The sequence below is a fragment of the Polypterus senegalus genome, chromosome 12, assembly GCF_016835505.1.
Source record: "Polypterus senegalus isolate Bchr_013 chromosome 12, ASM1683550v1, whole genome shotgun sequence".
In the NCBI taxonomy this organism is placed as follows: Eukaryota; Metazoa; Chordata; class Cladistia; order Polypteriformes; family Polypteridae; genus Polypterus; species Polypterus senegalus.
This window is the reverse complement of record NC_053165.1, coordinates 137,824,550-137,840,810: the sequence shown is the minus strand read 5'-3', so window position 1 is coordinate 137,840,810 and position 16,261 is coordinate 137,824,550.

Below are 16,261 nucleotides of genomic sequence, written 5' to 3'. Positions count from 1 at the left end.
GGTGGATGCAGCAATGTGGTGTATCAGTGCGTGCTTCTAACCTCCTCCTCCTTCCCTCAGTCCTTCAAATGCTGTTAAATAAGCAAGCGCCAAATGCCTGATCAATGCAGTGCTCTGAGATGGTCATTCTTCCAACAGGTCATGCCATCTCAGTAGAGAACTTCTGAAGCTCTGTTAGAGTGACTGCTGGGATCTAATTAAGGCCCTTCTTGCCCAGGTTTTCAGCTCTAGGAACAATCGTGGTGGCTCCAAACGTCTTCCATTTCACAATTCTTGAGGCCACTGTGCTCTGCATTTTACACCTTCATCTTTCAAAAACCGCATGAGACAAGGCAATTCTGTCACAAGATATGGATTCAGCACTTTCACAATTTTTAAAGGAAATATCACATTTTTGCCAACCAGTACTATTTAAAGTCGTGGTTTGATTCAGGTCAATGCCTGAATATGCCAAATGAATGCCTCCTGTTTGCAATTACAGTTGCTTTTCCTGGACACTCCAGGTTTCTCCTACTCTGTGCTACATTGGCCCACTTGTAAATGGATGTCCATGTGAGGGGCTGGATTCTTATTCAGGGTTATTTCCTGACTTATATGCCTTACTATCAAGATAGACTTTTGCTACTTGCAACCCTAAACAAAAACAAAAAAAATTTGAAAACGGATTGAAGGATTTCTGTATACAAGTATACAATATGACTGACAGACAGAATTTGAATAATCTATTATAAATGATTAACTGTATGTAATTTCATGGTAAATTTTGTTGATGTTTAAAAAGATTGAAGTTTTTTTTTTTACTTTCAAAATTGTAATTAGCCAGTGCTTGAGATGCATACAGTAAATATCCACTTCAAGTTCTGCTGTCAACTCAGATTAAAATAAAAAAACTCTAATATTAAGTAAACATACATGATGTTGTACTGATAATGCAGTTTTTTTGCAGGGGTTTATAAGATAATCTCAAGGTGGGAAAAGAAAACAAATGTAGGGGTCCCTAAATTCTAACAATTAAAGAGAATTGACTGGGCTGTAAAGGAGAAGATTTCAAAAATGTAAGGGTTTTTTGATAAAAAATGCTGTGTCATCAATTAATTTATTATTGTCATGTCAGCAGAGTGCATTGAAATTCCTATTTGCATAGCAATGCAGAGACTTCATTCGAGCTCCATATGCGCAAAGCATACAATTATTCAACTCAAAATTATATATCGAGCACATCTGTCTCGTCTAAAACTCTCCAAAATGTTTCCAGGGCAGGATCCAATCTGCGAACACTACAATCAAGTCCCAGCCTCACTGGGTCACATGTTTTGGGCCTGCACCAAATTAACATCATTCTGGACCAAAATTTTTAATTACCTTTCAGACAGCCTTGGTGTCCCAATCCCTCCTAACCCATTAACAGCTGTGCTTGGGGTTCTTCCAGATGGGTTTAAAGTGGAGAAGGACAAACAAACTGTGATTGCATTCACTACACTTTCGGCACGCAGACTTATTTTGCTAAACTGGAAGAATCCAAACTCTCTTCTTTTAAGTCAGTGAGAAACCGATGTTTAATACTATTTGAAATTGGAAAAAATCTAATTCTCAGTTAGAGGATCTGTACAGAATTTTTTCAAAACCTAGCAGGACCTAATCAATAATATTTTAGAATAAGCTCTCAAAGCACCGAGGAAGCAATTATCTCCACATTTCTTTTTCTTCTCCATTCATCTGTATTTCCCTATTAAACTCATCAATTTAGGTATGTTTACAAGCCTTAAGTTTTACGCCATTGGCCATGCTCTCTCACGCAGGAGTGGGGGGTGACTTGTTTTCAATCCTGTTTTTTGTAAAAAATTGATCTATTTGTATGGAATGATTACAATAAAATTAAAAAAAAAAACAAATCCTATTTGCACACACAACCAACATGCTCCATATCGCTACTGTTCTTGTCTGGTGGCCCAAACGTTATCACTGAGTTTAATTAAAGTAAAACATTATAATAGGTAGTGATGAATATAAATGCAGTTTCCTTTTGCATGCAGTTTTCATTTATTTTTCATGAGATTTTTGCAACAGTATAACTCACTAAAAACAATGCAATAATAGGTTGATAAAAGACTAGCTCATCTTTTGATTTATTTTGTTTTATTTTGAAGCATTTTATGAATGTGAAAGTAGAAGGAACTGAATAAATTAATGGAGATGATTCTGTCAATCAAATGTGTGAGTTCTTAATTAACTGAAAGATTTCTGATGAACATGGAAGGTTGCAGATTGAATGAGTTACCTGGTTAGGTGTTGACTCCTTTATTACATTCATTGCATTCTAAAAGAAGGCTGAAAAAGAAACTGCAAATACACCTTATGAGAGGAGCTGCTTAGGAGCAATTTACGGCTATGAATCTTAACAAGTGAGCAAACTCAAATTAACCCCAAAAAAGTCCACTCCATAAATAGTAATAATTGGTTCTAATAAGGAATTTAGCTGGAGTGAAAACATGCAGCCACTGTGGCCCGACTAGAACAAAATTTGTTTGTCTCTGGTGTCACAAAAATGACAAAAAGCCATCAAAGGTTTGGGGCAGCCACCCGTGTAATATGACCTGGCTGCAAAATGGGTAAATTGTTGTGAGATGTTCACAGGTCAGAGTCCTAAACAGAACTGTCATTGATAGCAAAAGATGGCGGTTTTATTTGCCAGAACCAGAAGTGATGTGATCGGAGGTGCCGGAACCAGATCTGATGTCATCAGAGGCGCTGGAACAAGAAGTGACATCATAGGAGGCGCTGGAGCCAGAAGTGACATCTTCAGAGGCGCAGGAACCAGAAGTGACATCATAGGAGGTGCTGGTACTGGAAGTGACATCTTTAGTGGCACCCGAACTGGAAGTGACGTCATCGAAGGCATCAGAACTGTACGAGATTTCCCGAGAATAGTCTGCAAGGGATTGAGAAAGAAAGTCAGTCCACCTCATTGCCCCCTGGTCTGGTATGGAATTACTATCATTCAGGCCCTTTAGCTGTCTCCTACTCACACGTGTGTGACACTGGTTAATACTGTAGGAAAGAAAAATTATAAAAAAGATCTCCTCAATATCTCTTTGGTTCTCCTTGACAGCAATGAGATCAGAAAGAAATAAAATTCTTTTTCATTTTTGTTTTCTTTTGTCTCCTGCTTCTCAGATTTTTCTCCTGAATACTTTTACCTGGTAGTCACACATAAAGAGAGATTAACAGAGATCACAGCAAAGTCACACAATGGACTCAGATTTTAGATTTTATTTGCATTGCTCAGTTATTAATGGTGAAATGTATGGATGGTTGTAATAACACACTTTACTGTGATTACAAAGGTGCAGTCCTTTCTTCTGATTAATACTATTAGGGTTACTCAAATTTTTGTTGCTGTTCACCCATTAGGCCATACTCATTCTGGAAGAAAATGCAGACAGTGTGGCCTAGTGGTTAAGACTTTGGACTTCAAATCCTTGTGGTTTGAAATCCCACTACTGCCATTGGCATCAGCAGGTAACCTGAGGGTATTCTGTAGACATTCTATAATCCATCCATCTATCCATTTTCCAACCTGCTGAATCCGAACACAGGGTCACGGGGGTCTGCTGGAGCCAATCCCAGCCAACACAGAGCACAAGGCAGGAACCAATCCTGGGCAGGGTGCCAACCCACCGCAGGACACACACAAACCAAGCACACACTAGGGCCAATTTAGAATCGCCAATGCACCTAACATGCATGTCTTTGGACTGTGGGAGGAAACCGGAGCGCCCAGAGGAAACCCACTTTCGACACGGGGAGAACATGCAAACTCCACGCAGGGAAGACCAGGGAAGCGAACCTCGGTCTCCTAACTGCGAGGCAGCAGCGCTACCCACTGCACCACCGTGCCGCCCCCATTCTATAATGAGTCAAATTAAATTTTAGGCCTATAGATTTTTCTAGATTCTCTTTTTTAGAATAGGTTAGAAAGAGATTTTAAACTACCAATGATACCATAATACTTTTTTTAAGATAAACACTTCACTATGCCAATTTTAAATATATCTGGAACACAGCCATTTTGGAAGACATTCCCGAAAATATTGAAATGTGACTTATTGTAATTAGTATTTAAATCGGTTATGTCACACATGAATGAAAAGTTATGCGTTCATAGTTGAGTCATGAAAATACCTGACAAAGACATGTCATTTTTGATAACGTAATTGAATATCTTGTAAAGACGGAAATCCCTGCGGCTGACATGCATGATAAAATGTCTTCATGACACCTGCAAGGGCTCTAAAAGTGTTAGATGAGGAGTAAAGCACTTTAAAAATGAGGACAGACATATTGTGTAGTGCTGTAAACTCACAGCACTATTCACTATTAGCTGACGCTGTAAGGAGACCTTATCTGAGCCAGACATTGTGGGTTCAAGGCTGACCACTTCACCACAGTGTATATTTATGAACTGAGATGCATTGTGTTGTGAGTCCACAGCAATACACATTGGCAATCAGCACCTGTTAGAGGCCAACCACCTCTACTGAGAGCAGCAAAGAAGAAAGCAATGAGCTTGTTAGAGAGAATCAGCACATAGGGCAATGGAAGTGGAGGCAGAAATACTGTCTAGATGTCTGCATACAGACAGAACAGAGTTCTACCAAAAGGGGATCTCAAAACCGTAAAATCAAGTCACATCACATTGCAAAAGTGAATTCATGAAAATGGAGATGTTGTGTTTCAGCCTGAGTCTCAGTGCTGGAGCACAAATGTCTCTTTAATGTCTGTTGTGATGCCGCAGGACGCATACAGCCTCGCTAACCCCAACAAAGAGAGGCAGGACACAAATTGCCACACAGCACATGGTTTGTTTACAATATGGACTCCACAGCACAAGATAAAGCACAGTCACTTCTTTTAGCCAGTCGTTCCGCCTCCACTCCTCCACACGAGCTTCGTCCACTTCCTCCCGACTCAGGCCATTGAGTGGTGGTGACTGGCTCCTTTTATAGGTTACCCGGAAGGAGTCCAGATGCCCAACGACCTTCTTCCGGAAGCACTTCTGGATGTGGCCGAAGTGCTTCCAAATAGGGCCCTGCAAGCATCCATGTGCCCCCTGGCAGAGGCCACAGGGCCCAGCAAGGTTGAGCTTCCATGCTCATGACTAATGGGCCCAATGGAAGCCATGGGGGCTGCCCTCTGCCTGTCCGGGGGATAAACAGTCTTGAAAATGCTCTCTTCCCTGGACCTTCCCTAGTAAGGGCTCCGACATTCCGCCACACTGTTTAATTAATTCTTTTATGTAAATGTTGTTGATTATTTAGTTTCTATATGTCTAAGTGTCTGTTTCTTTGCACCAGGTGCTCTGTGGGTAGTCTGTCAAGAGGTGGGGCCGGCATCTCATCCCTGTCAAGAGTGTGACCATAGTCCTATAAAGGCTGACAAAAACAGTCCCTTGCGGTTCATTAAATGTATGTGTGGTGTTAGTAGGTTTCACTGTCTTTTGCTTTGCTAGATTTTTGACCTTTTGTTCTGTTTTTCGACTGTTTGGATTTGTGTATTTGGGACCTTGTCTTGATTTTGCCTTTTCAGTCAGCTCTTTCCTTTGCCTTTTTGTGCTCTCAGAAGCTTCACTGTTTACAAAGTATTTGTGTAAAACAAATATTTTTTATTTATAAAGATTCTCTGTTTTCCCTTTTGTTACTAGCCGGGTTTGACAGTTCTTCCCCTATAGTGGGCATTCTGAGCAATTGTTTGAAACTTTTCTGCTTAGGAGCCCAAAGTTCACAACAAAGATTGCAAAACCAAGGTGTCCAGCTTTGACTGACATTCAGACATTTACTATCCATATCATTACTAAATGATAAAATAAATATGTTCTTTACTTTTAGTGTGACATCTGTGAAATGAGAAACTATTTTAACACACAATCAGAAAACTTTAAGAGCTGTACTAAAGTACTGTGCAAACATTAAAAAAGGGGAAGGGCCTGGGAATTAACATTACAGGTGGGCTTCGGACTATGAATGAGATTCAATTCCTGTGAACACTCATAATGCAATATTGTAACTGAAAATGTCCATTAATTCACACAACAGTAACATCCCTATAAACCTCTAATGGAAAAGTAGTACAAATGCATATTTATTACTTTACAAAAACATTTCACAATTAAAAATAAAATAACAGTGAAGCAATACTACTTCTATGATGAGTTATTTTCCTTTTTTTCCTGCCTTCACTTTGGTTGTTGGGTTCTTATTTTAATGTATTCTGGGGTGTCATGCCCAACTGCTCAGTGATCCCAGTGTGAACATCTTGTAGTTCACAAGTAGAGCTGGACTAGTCACAAGGCAGAGTAAGCCACAACTGCAAAGATGCACAATCAGTAAAACATCTTTAATAAAAAAAAAGCTTTTTGTAAACTTCAATAAATAGATTTAAGCATTTAAAAAAAAAACAATCCAGGAATCAAAAACAGATCCAAAAGTCATCCTCTAGTCAGCGTTCCCACAGGTAAGCCTGATGAAATGCCCAGTAACTCTAAACTCCTGCTTCAACACTCCATCCATTAACATATTGCCACAGGACATCCATAAAAGGAGTTCCCTCCAATTGCTATCTGCAGTATCTCTCTGCTATCACATCCATCGCTCAAACTTGACTAACTCTCGGCCTTGTGGCAACTGCTCTGCTCTCTGTGTACTCTTTGCTTTCTCTTTCTCTACACTTCTTTCTCACACTTCACCTGACCACCTTATTTTCCTTCTTCCTTCTGTTCTCTCTCTTTGTATGTACATTTCCTTTTTCTAAATATTCTTCTCATTTCCTCTTTTGTACAATGCTTTATCCCATCTGCTGTAGCTCACTCCCGGCAATTACCAAGCAAATATACCAGAATGGCCTTTTCTCATTTGTGCACTTGCATGCAACCCATCAATCGCATTGGCCCTGAGTAATCCAAAGGGAAAAGATGTTGACTTTTAAAACAATCAATAACTTAATAGAACATTAGAACAACCAACACAAGAACAAGCCATTCAGCCCCAAAACTCTTGCCAGTCCTGTCCACTTAATTCTTCTAAAATAACAAGTAGAGTTTGGAAGGTCCCTAAAGTCCTACTGTGTACCACACTTAATTTTTACTAATTTCAAGTGTCTGTGGTTCTCTGTGTAAAGAAACATTTCCTAATTTTTATGTGAAATTTGCCCTTAACAAGTTTCCAACTGTGTCCCTGTGTTCTTGATTAACTCAATTTAAAATAACAGTCTCGATTCACCATACTAATTCCCTTCATATTTTTAAACACTTCAGCCATGTCACCTCTTTTTGCTTAAACTGTAAAGGCTCAGCTCTTTTATTCTTTCCTCATAACTCATCTCCTGTAGCCCTGCTATCAGCCTAGTCACTCTTCTCTGGACTTTTTCTACCACTGCTATGTTGTTTTTGTAGCCTGGAAACCGATTAAAAGCATTGAAAATGTCTTTTTACCCAGGTATCTTCTCTAATAGTTAAATTCTTCTCCCAAATTTACTTTTTCGTACAAAATAGTAATTCTCATGGGTGGGCATTACCACAGTGCACGAGACCACATGAGACCTACTGGTAGCATCCTGTGTTATGTAGAGTAGCAACTGACCAACAGAATCACTTTAAATGTTTCTTAAAGACCATCTGTGCCCAGCAGCTGCCCTTTTGTTATATAAATGCTGGCGGAAATTGATCGGCTAGACATAAATCTCGCAGGAAGTAACATTCAATGAACTGATATACAATATACTGTGTCACACACATGTGATTAGGGGGAAGTTTCAGTGTTTAACTGACTGTAATTTCACTCCAAACCAGGGGTTGGCACTGCTACTTAATACCTCTTCCCCTTCTCCTTCTACAAAAAGGATAATTTACAAACTTTCCACTGATGATATCACTGGCCGCCTGAACTCTTCCAGCTCTAAAAAAGCGGCTCCTCTGCCAATTCTTGACTTCTTGACATCTGAAGAAGACTACTCATGTTTATTTTCTGGTTTACGTTTCGATGAAATGCAAGAATCACTTTGCTCCAAACCTTCATGAGCTTTCTGTTTTTTGTTACTTACAACTGATATATTAATATACCATAATGTATATTAATATACTATGTAATGACCTACTGAATATACTGTATTCAATATAATAAACTGCTTCCCTTTCGCCCAAATAATTTCTGCAAACTAGCTAGCTTTGCCTGCGGTGGCACCCTGCCTGGGGTTTGTTTCCTGCCTTGCGCCCTATGTTGGCTGGGATTGGCTCCAGCAGACCCCCATGACCCTGTAGTTAGGATGTAGCGGGTTGGATAATGGATGGATGAATAGTTAGCTTTGAACTCTTTTACAAATTATCATGCAAGTGCGCATGGGAGGCAGCTTAAGGGCTTTAATGAGAGTAATTAACTGCCAGGAATTGTCTCTGTGTTCGAATGCCTTCTTTCTTTTGATTGACGGTCACTCCACTGCTGTCGTCATTTCTGTTGTCAGCCGTCCTGGACCCTCCTCTTTCTGCCTGGAGCCCACATGACCAAAAGTTTGCCCATTTGGAAGGAAGTTCTATTTTGAGCTCTCATCTGAAAAGGCACATTCGTTAGTTTTTTTTTGTACAGGGTGAGGCAGAAAGGATGGATGTCTTTGAAATGGCTATAACTCACCACTAGGTGGAGTGACAGATGTGCGGTAGGTGGTGTTAGGTTCGCAAAGTCTTAGCATTTTTTTATTTTATTTTTAGTTGAAGCCATGGACGATAGAACACCGCGTTTTTGCGTATGCTTGTTTTGTCAAGAACAACCAATCTATTACCGCAGTTCATCGTGAGTTTCGTTGCTATTTCAATATCCACAGAAATAAAGCTGTTCCTGCTCGTAACACTATCCTACGCTGGATTAAAGCACTTCGTACATGAGGAACACTAATGTACAAAAGACCGCCAGGGGCTACACGTACGGCTTGTACCCCTCAAAATGTGGAAAGCGTATGACTAGCCCTGCTGCGAAGTCCAAGTCGATCTGCTCAGAAGCATTCTTCTGAACTTGGCCTTAGTAATCGTTCAGTAAGGCGTATTTTGCATTTAGACCTGCATTTCCATCCCTACAAATTGTCAAATGCTATTTCAATATGAACTGAAATCTTTCAATAAATTTCTTTGTAAGAAAAAATTGAGAATTTTGTGATTTTGTAAAAAACATCCATCCTTTCTGCCTCATCCTGTATATATCTTTTGTAATTATATGGGTTCACCAGGGTGGTACCCAGACTCTTTGACATTGTATTGTTTGCATATTGACCTCATATTTTTAGATTAATTTCGGTTTCCATCCATAGCCCAAAGCCATGCAATTTGGGTAACATGAACATACATTGGGTGTATTGATGTATGAACCGCGATACAGTAATATCACATCCATGCCCTCAATCACACTCAGTTCTATTCAGAATGCTGCCCAAGGATACACTATAGAGACGTGACTTTGTGCAGTTGTATCTGCCAGTGTTCTGCCAGCCAGGTCCTGGAAACATGTTGCAAGCATAGAATAAAAGGTGAAAAGAAATACTTTTCTACATTAAAATTTTGACACCAGGGCATGATCCAACCTGCGAACGTTGCAAACAAGTTCCAGCCTCATTGGGTCACATGTTCTGGGCCTGCACCAAATAAACATTATTCTGGACAAAAATTTTTAATTACCTCTCAGACAGTCTTGGACTCACAATCCCTCCTAACCCATTAACAGCTGTGTTTGGGGTTCTTCCAGAGGGGCTTAAAGTGGAGAAAGACAAACAAATTGTGATTGCATTCACTACACTCTTGGCACACAGACTTATTCTGATAAGCTGGAAGAACCCAAACTCCTCTTTTAAGTCAGTGGGAAACTGATGTGTTATACTATTTGAAATTGGAAAAAATCAAATACTCAGTTAGAGGATCCGTACAGACTTTTTTCAAAACATGGCAGGATCTAATCAGTAATATTTTAAAATAAGTTTATAAAGCACAGAGAATTTATTAATTTAGGTATTTTCACAAGCCTTAAATTTTACACCGTTTGGCTTGCTCTCTCTCTCAGGGGTGGGGATCAATCTGTTCTTAACATAATTCTTTTTTTTGTAAAAACTTGATTGCTATGTATTGATTGTAATAAAATTATTAAAAAAAAAAAAATTTTGACACCAAACTGTTGATTTTCAGGAATGAATCTCCAAAGTGACTTTACACATTCTACACAGCTACAGCAGGTGATAATTGATAAACTGTGTTTGTCAATCCAAGCATACATAACGACAGCATTTCTGTTAGGTGTGCAAGCAATCCACATGCACAATTTATTACCAGTTGTTTAATCATATATGTGATTTTAAGTAGCAAGAGGGCAGATTTATCCTTGTCATCTATATTACATTTTGCCATGCATCAGTTTTCTGGGAGCCATCTTCCAGCCTCTGATGAAGTAAGCAGTACCACCCCAGAATGAGAGGGGGCGCTGAAACTAACCTAATTGTCTTCTTCCTCCTCCACAGCCAAGAAAAAGCACCCAAGAGGGATGACATAGCCCAATGTCCAGTAACACTGCCCCTTCCAGTCCCCAGAATATAAAGCCGTCTAGTGGTGGTGTCAGATGCCAAACTGACTTTTCCAGAGGACAACAAACTGAGAACCGCCACCTAAGAAATGAACCCTTGCTGTTTTGAGCCATTATAGAAAACTGTGTTCTTTCTACTCACCAGTGCATCATTACTACTAGAGAATTGATTATTTCTTTGTAGATAACAACTTCTTGCCTACAATTACATCTTGTAAGTACAATGCTATTGTTATTTCTAACCATGCCCCCTTGATTTTGGAGCTAAAATCACTCTGCCCCACTTACTCATCTCGCAGATGGCGTCTTAATTCACTTTTATTAGCAGACAAGAACTGTACAGAATTTATATCCAAGCAAATCATTTTTTTTTAGAGACAAATACATCATCAGAGGTTTCTGCAGGAACACTCTGGGAAACCCTGAAGGCCTTCTTAAGAGGACAGATTATGTCATATCTTTCCCACAGAAATAAATTGGAAACCAAAAGGTATCAGAGCTAATCAACAAATTAATAGAATAGATCAAGAACATGCCAGGTGTCCAAGTGAGGCGCTTCATAACTAAAGGCAGGCTCAACATTCAGGGCGAAACCTCTTAACAACTAAAGAAACTGAACAACTAATTTTTAAATCAGGACATCATTACTATGAACACGGAGAGAAAGCTAATAAGCTCTTAGCTCAACAAATCCACAAGCAAGAAGTTTGCAATGCAATCCCAGCAATCACCAACACAAACAGAGACAAAATCATTGACCATAAAAATATAATGCACACATTTAGAGACTACGATAAATCTGTATTTGCTACTGAGATTAAAGGAGACAAGACACAATCTAATGCATTTCTGCATGCATTACAGATACCACTAATAGTTACTCTTAGAGCAGAGGAATTGGATAAACCTCTGGCGTTATCAGAATTACTAGATGCTATGAAGTCACTGCAGAGTGGGAAAGCAGCAGGCCCTGAATTTTATAAGAAATTCTCAACTCAGCTAGCTCCCTTTCTATTAGCAACATTTACAGAAACTAGAGAAAATAAACTTCTACCTCAAACTTCGCCATACATTAATTACCATCTTTCCAAAACAAAATAAGGACTTATTAAAATATAAATCGTACAGACCAATATCACTTCTGAATAACGATGTTAAGATACTCTCCAAAGTCCTAGCTAGAAGGATGGAGAAAGTGCTGCCTTCGGTAATATCACAAGATCAAACTGGATTTATTAAAGGCAGACACTTAGCTTACAATCTTCGATGCCTGTTTAATGTAATTTATTCACCAACAAAGTTAAACACCCCGGAGATAATATTATCGTTGGATGCAGAAAACCGTGTTCTTAAAATTGGTAATTTACACTTACAAAAAAAGTATTATAGGCACTTGACACAAATAGATATAATATGTCACCAAGCATTAAGATATAAGAGGTAGAATTAAAAAGGCTTATGCTACATATATTTTTATTATTTTGTATAAGCCTGAAAACACCACCAAGCCCCACACAAGGATTAAAACGGCAGAGGTGTCATGGCTGGCCACTGGTCCTCCCAAGGCTGACCTGACTGCTACCACAGCCCAGCATGATTCTTTTGTTTGTTTTTTTTTTCTTGCTTACTCGATTGTTGCATGTGGAAAGAAAACACATTTGTATTTTCAGGCAAGTTAAATGTCACTGTGCTAAATGAAATGCTCCTGTACTGATTCCAGAGAATAATGAAATAGCTTCACTAATTAAGTTATGAATTAAATAAAAAGCAGAATTTTGCATTTTAAAAATTACTTTAGACATTTTATTTTGAGAAATACTTAATCATTTAAAAAGTAATACTTTAAGCCAAATAAACAGCTTTTGTTAGCAAAAACATCCACAGTGACAAAATACTGTGTTTTGATCATTACTATTATTATTTATGCCTAAAAAATGGTAACTTGTTTTATGCTACAATTAAGAAAATCAGGCAATAGGAAAAATAACTTTCTTTTTTTTTTTTAATTGAAATACACATGACATTTCTTGAAATTACTTCTTGATTTTGCAGTTTGCCTTAAAAATCACAGGCAGTGTGAGAGAACAGTAGCAAATATGATTTTGTTGAAGTTTAAAAAACACCTTTATCAAGAATACAGCAAAAGTGTAAGAGGGTCAATATCACATAGGGGGGGCCTTTAAATATTCTAGTGATTCTCTGGGCAACCTTAGAGGAAGGAAGATTGAGAACCACTTCTAAGAGCGTACTAAACCTCCTCACACAGCTACCATACCCTTTCCCCTTCAATGGCTGCCACAGTTTCTGCCGAACACCGCTAATTCTGGCTGTCACTGCTGTAGGCAATCAAATGAACTGTCCCTCATACTTTCTTACTTTTCCTTTTTTTGGGGGGTAACAAAACTGTTCTACTTTTATATACCTTACATACCATCAGTCACAGTTGTGGCAGCCATCTGTAATTAGTGGCGTTACCCTGTTACTAATGGACAAAAATGATCACAAATAGGAGATTATAAACACTTCATCTGACAAATGTGTTACAAAACATTGTGGATTGCAATGACTTGACATCCAATAAAGTTTTTAAAACAAAATGATGATGTATTGATTCATGAATGCCTCCTTGATCAGGATTTCCAAACTGTGTTACTGTTAATAAATTATTTAAAAATAGTATATCAAGTATGTAAATACATAACCAGGAAACAATACCAGCTTGGACTGATAACACATTAATACTAAAAGGGAATGATTATCTCTGTAAAAAAAAAAAAAAGAAAAAAATTGTGAGATGAAAAATAGCTTTGTTATTTGTAGTTGACAGAAGTTAAGAGTTTCTCCCTTAGACAAACAAACTCCCTGCAGGCTTGAGACCGGCTTTTCCTTTATCCTTATTTCACCTTGTGAGTGCATGCTGTGGAGAAGCACATTTTCAGAGAGATCTTGCATGCATGAGTCAGAATGCTGTGCTGGTTAAAATTTTATTGATACTATGCTCAATGAGAAACATGGCATAATCCTTATGATAAAACGGCTCCTGGGAATGAACATACAGGCTTTGTTTTGTTACGCTTCACATTCTGACCTTGATAAACACAATACTGTGCATCTGTAACACTGATTTCTGAAAAGACTGACTCAGCTACTTCCAAACACAGTATTATTGAATTATTTTTTTAATGATGCAACATAACCTGAAAAATATACCAGCTTTGTAGAAAAGTAACCATCTTCATTTTTAGCATAAATTGAAAAGAGCTGTAAGACTATGCAACATTTATGGAATTATAAATATTTGACTGGCCCCAGTATAAGTGATCACTTAAAATTAAAAACCTCTCAGGGTCTTAGAGAAAAACCTCATCATCTACGTTTACAAATTAATCCATAAGTAATGAATGTAGGCATTATTAGGGATACAGAGTTAAATTTTAAATCAGTATTCAGACCCCTTCACTTTGTCGTTGTTCTTCTTCTTCTTGGGGTCGATTTGCTCAATCAACCTTTTATACACAGGTTGGTCTTCCACCTCCTCCCCAGTCAGACTCCTTTTCCTTCAGATCCTCTTTCACTTTATCCATCCACCTCCAATTTGCCCCCGCCCCCCACTTCCTCTTCCCTTGTACTTCCATTCCCGTCACTCTTTTGCCCACATATTCATTGTCTCTCCTTATCACATGAACATACAACGTCAAATGTACTTTCCTGCAGACAAACATCTACTTTCGCCTGGACAAACTGGTGAGGAAGGCAGGCTCTATTGTAGACACGGAGCTGGACAGTTTGACATCCGGGCAGAGCGACGGGCACTGAGCAGGCTCCTGTCAATCATGGAGAATTCACTGCATCCACTGAACAGTGTCATCTCCAGACAGAGGAGCAGCTTCAGCGACAGACTGCTGTCACCGTCCTGCTCCACTGACAGACTGAGAAAATCGTTCCTCACCCACACTATGCGACTCTTCAATTCCACCAGGGTGGGTAAATGTTAACATTATACAAAGTTATTGTCTGATATACCTGCATTTTTATCAATCTTTAATTTAATATTATTTTTTATTAGTATGCTGCTGCTGGAGTATGTGAATTTCCCCTTGGGATTAATAAATTATCTATCTATCTATCTATCTATCTATCTATCTATCTATCTATCTATCTATCTATCTATCTATCTATCTATCTATCTATCTATCTATCTATCTATCTATCTATCTCTAATACTTTGTTGTACTTCTGATTGTCTTCTTATTCTGTCCTTTTTAATATCACCAAACATCCATCTGAACATTCTCATTCCTGCCCCATCTGATTTTTTCTCCTGTGCTCCCTTTACTGCTGATTCCTCAGCTCCATACATCAGTGCTGGTCTCACCATTGTCTTACAAAGCTCACCTTTAACCTTTCCCTTGATTCTTCAATTACACAATACTACGGATACCTTCTTCCAGTTGTTCCATTTGCACTGCACTCGTTGGGTTATCTCTGCATCTAACTTTCCATCTTGAGCTACCACTGATCCTAGTTATTTAGATGTAGCTACTCTTTTCAGTGGTTTTCCCTTCGGGCTTTCTTCTCAATTCTGATCATCACTAAACCTCATATATTTTGTATTATCTTTAGACTTCTATTTTCCAAGCCCTTCTCCATTCTTCTAACTTCCTCTCCACCTTCTCATTTCTGGTGTTTCACACCACAATGTCATCAGCAAGATCTCTGCCCCAGGGGATTGGTCTTTTATCCCATGACTCAACACGTCCATAACCTGATCAAAGAGGTACATGGCAAGGATGTATCTAAGAAAGGTAAAGTAGTACATCTTCCTTGGATAACATTAGACACCAAAGGAGATCTTGATATACCATTTGTATTAAAACATTAACAGTTTCCCGTTAGAGTAGCTTTGGCAAAGACAATTAACAAATCATAGAGACAAACATTCGACAAAGTCGGTTTATTTATTAAAGAGAAAGAAACAATATTCACTCACGGGTAGTCATGCATTGCATTGTCACGATGTAAGTTCAAAGACAGAATCAAAATTCAATGTGATATTGACAAAAATTGAATTAAAAAATGTTTTTAATGAAGTTTTACAGTAAAAGTGTAAGTTTAAAAAGTATTTGCATGTTAATTTCAAAGCTAAACAGAACAAAATTGTATAACGCAACGAATAACCCTAATGCAACATGAAACATAATTTACTATCAACATATTACGTTTTACTATTTTTTAATATGGTTAATTATTCGCTGAAATGTAAAATAGTTCTATTATGCATATGTATCAATTCCCATGAAACTGACAATCTGTTTAAATTGTACATCCGCATCCCCATATGCAAGCGGCAGAACTGCAAAGTGGCTAGCACGTAGCACGTAGCGAATCGAGCAGGGGGCAAAGCCCCCTATTAAGTATAAAAAACTGAAAGTGAATAAGAGATCAGACCGAGAAAGACACTAGCAAACTTAGATTTTGCTTTCATTTAATGAGATATCCACAAACTTGGACAATTAACTGACCCCAGGAAACAAACTTTATTGCCTTTGAACCCCTGCTGTTACCTTGAACCTGCTAGGAACTGCATAACAACCAGTAAACCAAACCCTACAAAGTGGGGACTAACAAGAAAAACAATTTGATGCCATGGAAGGATG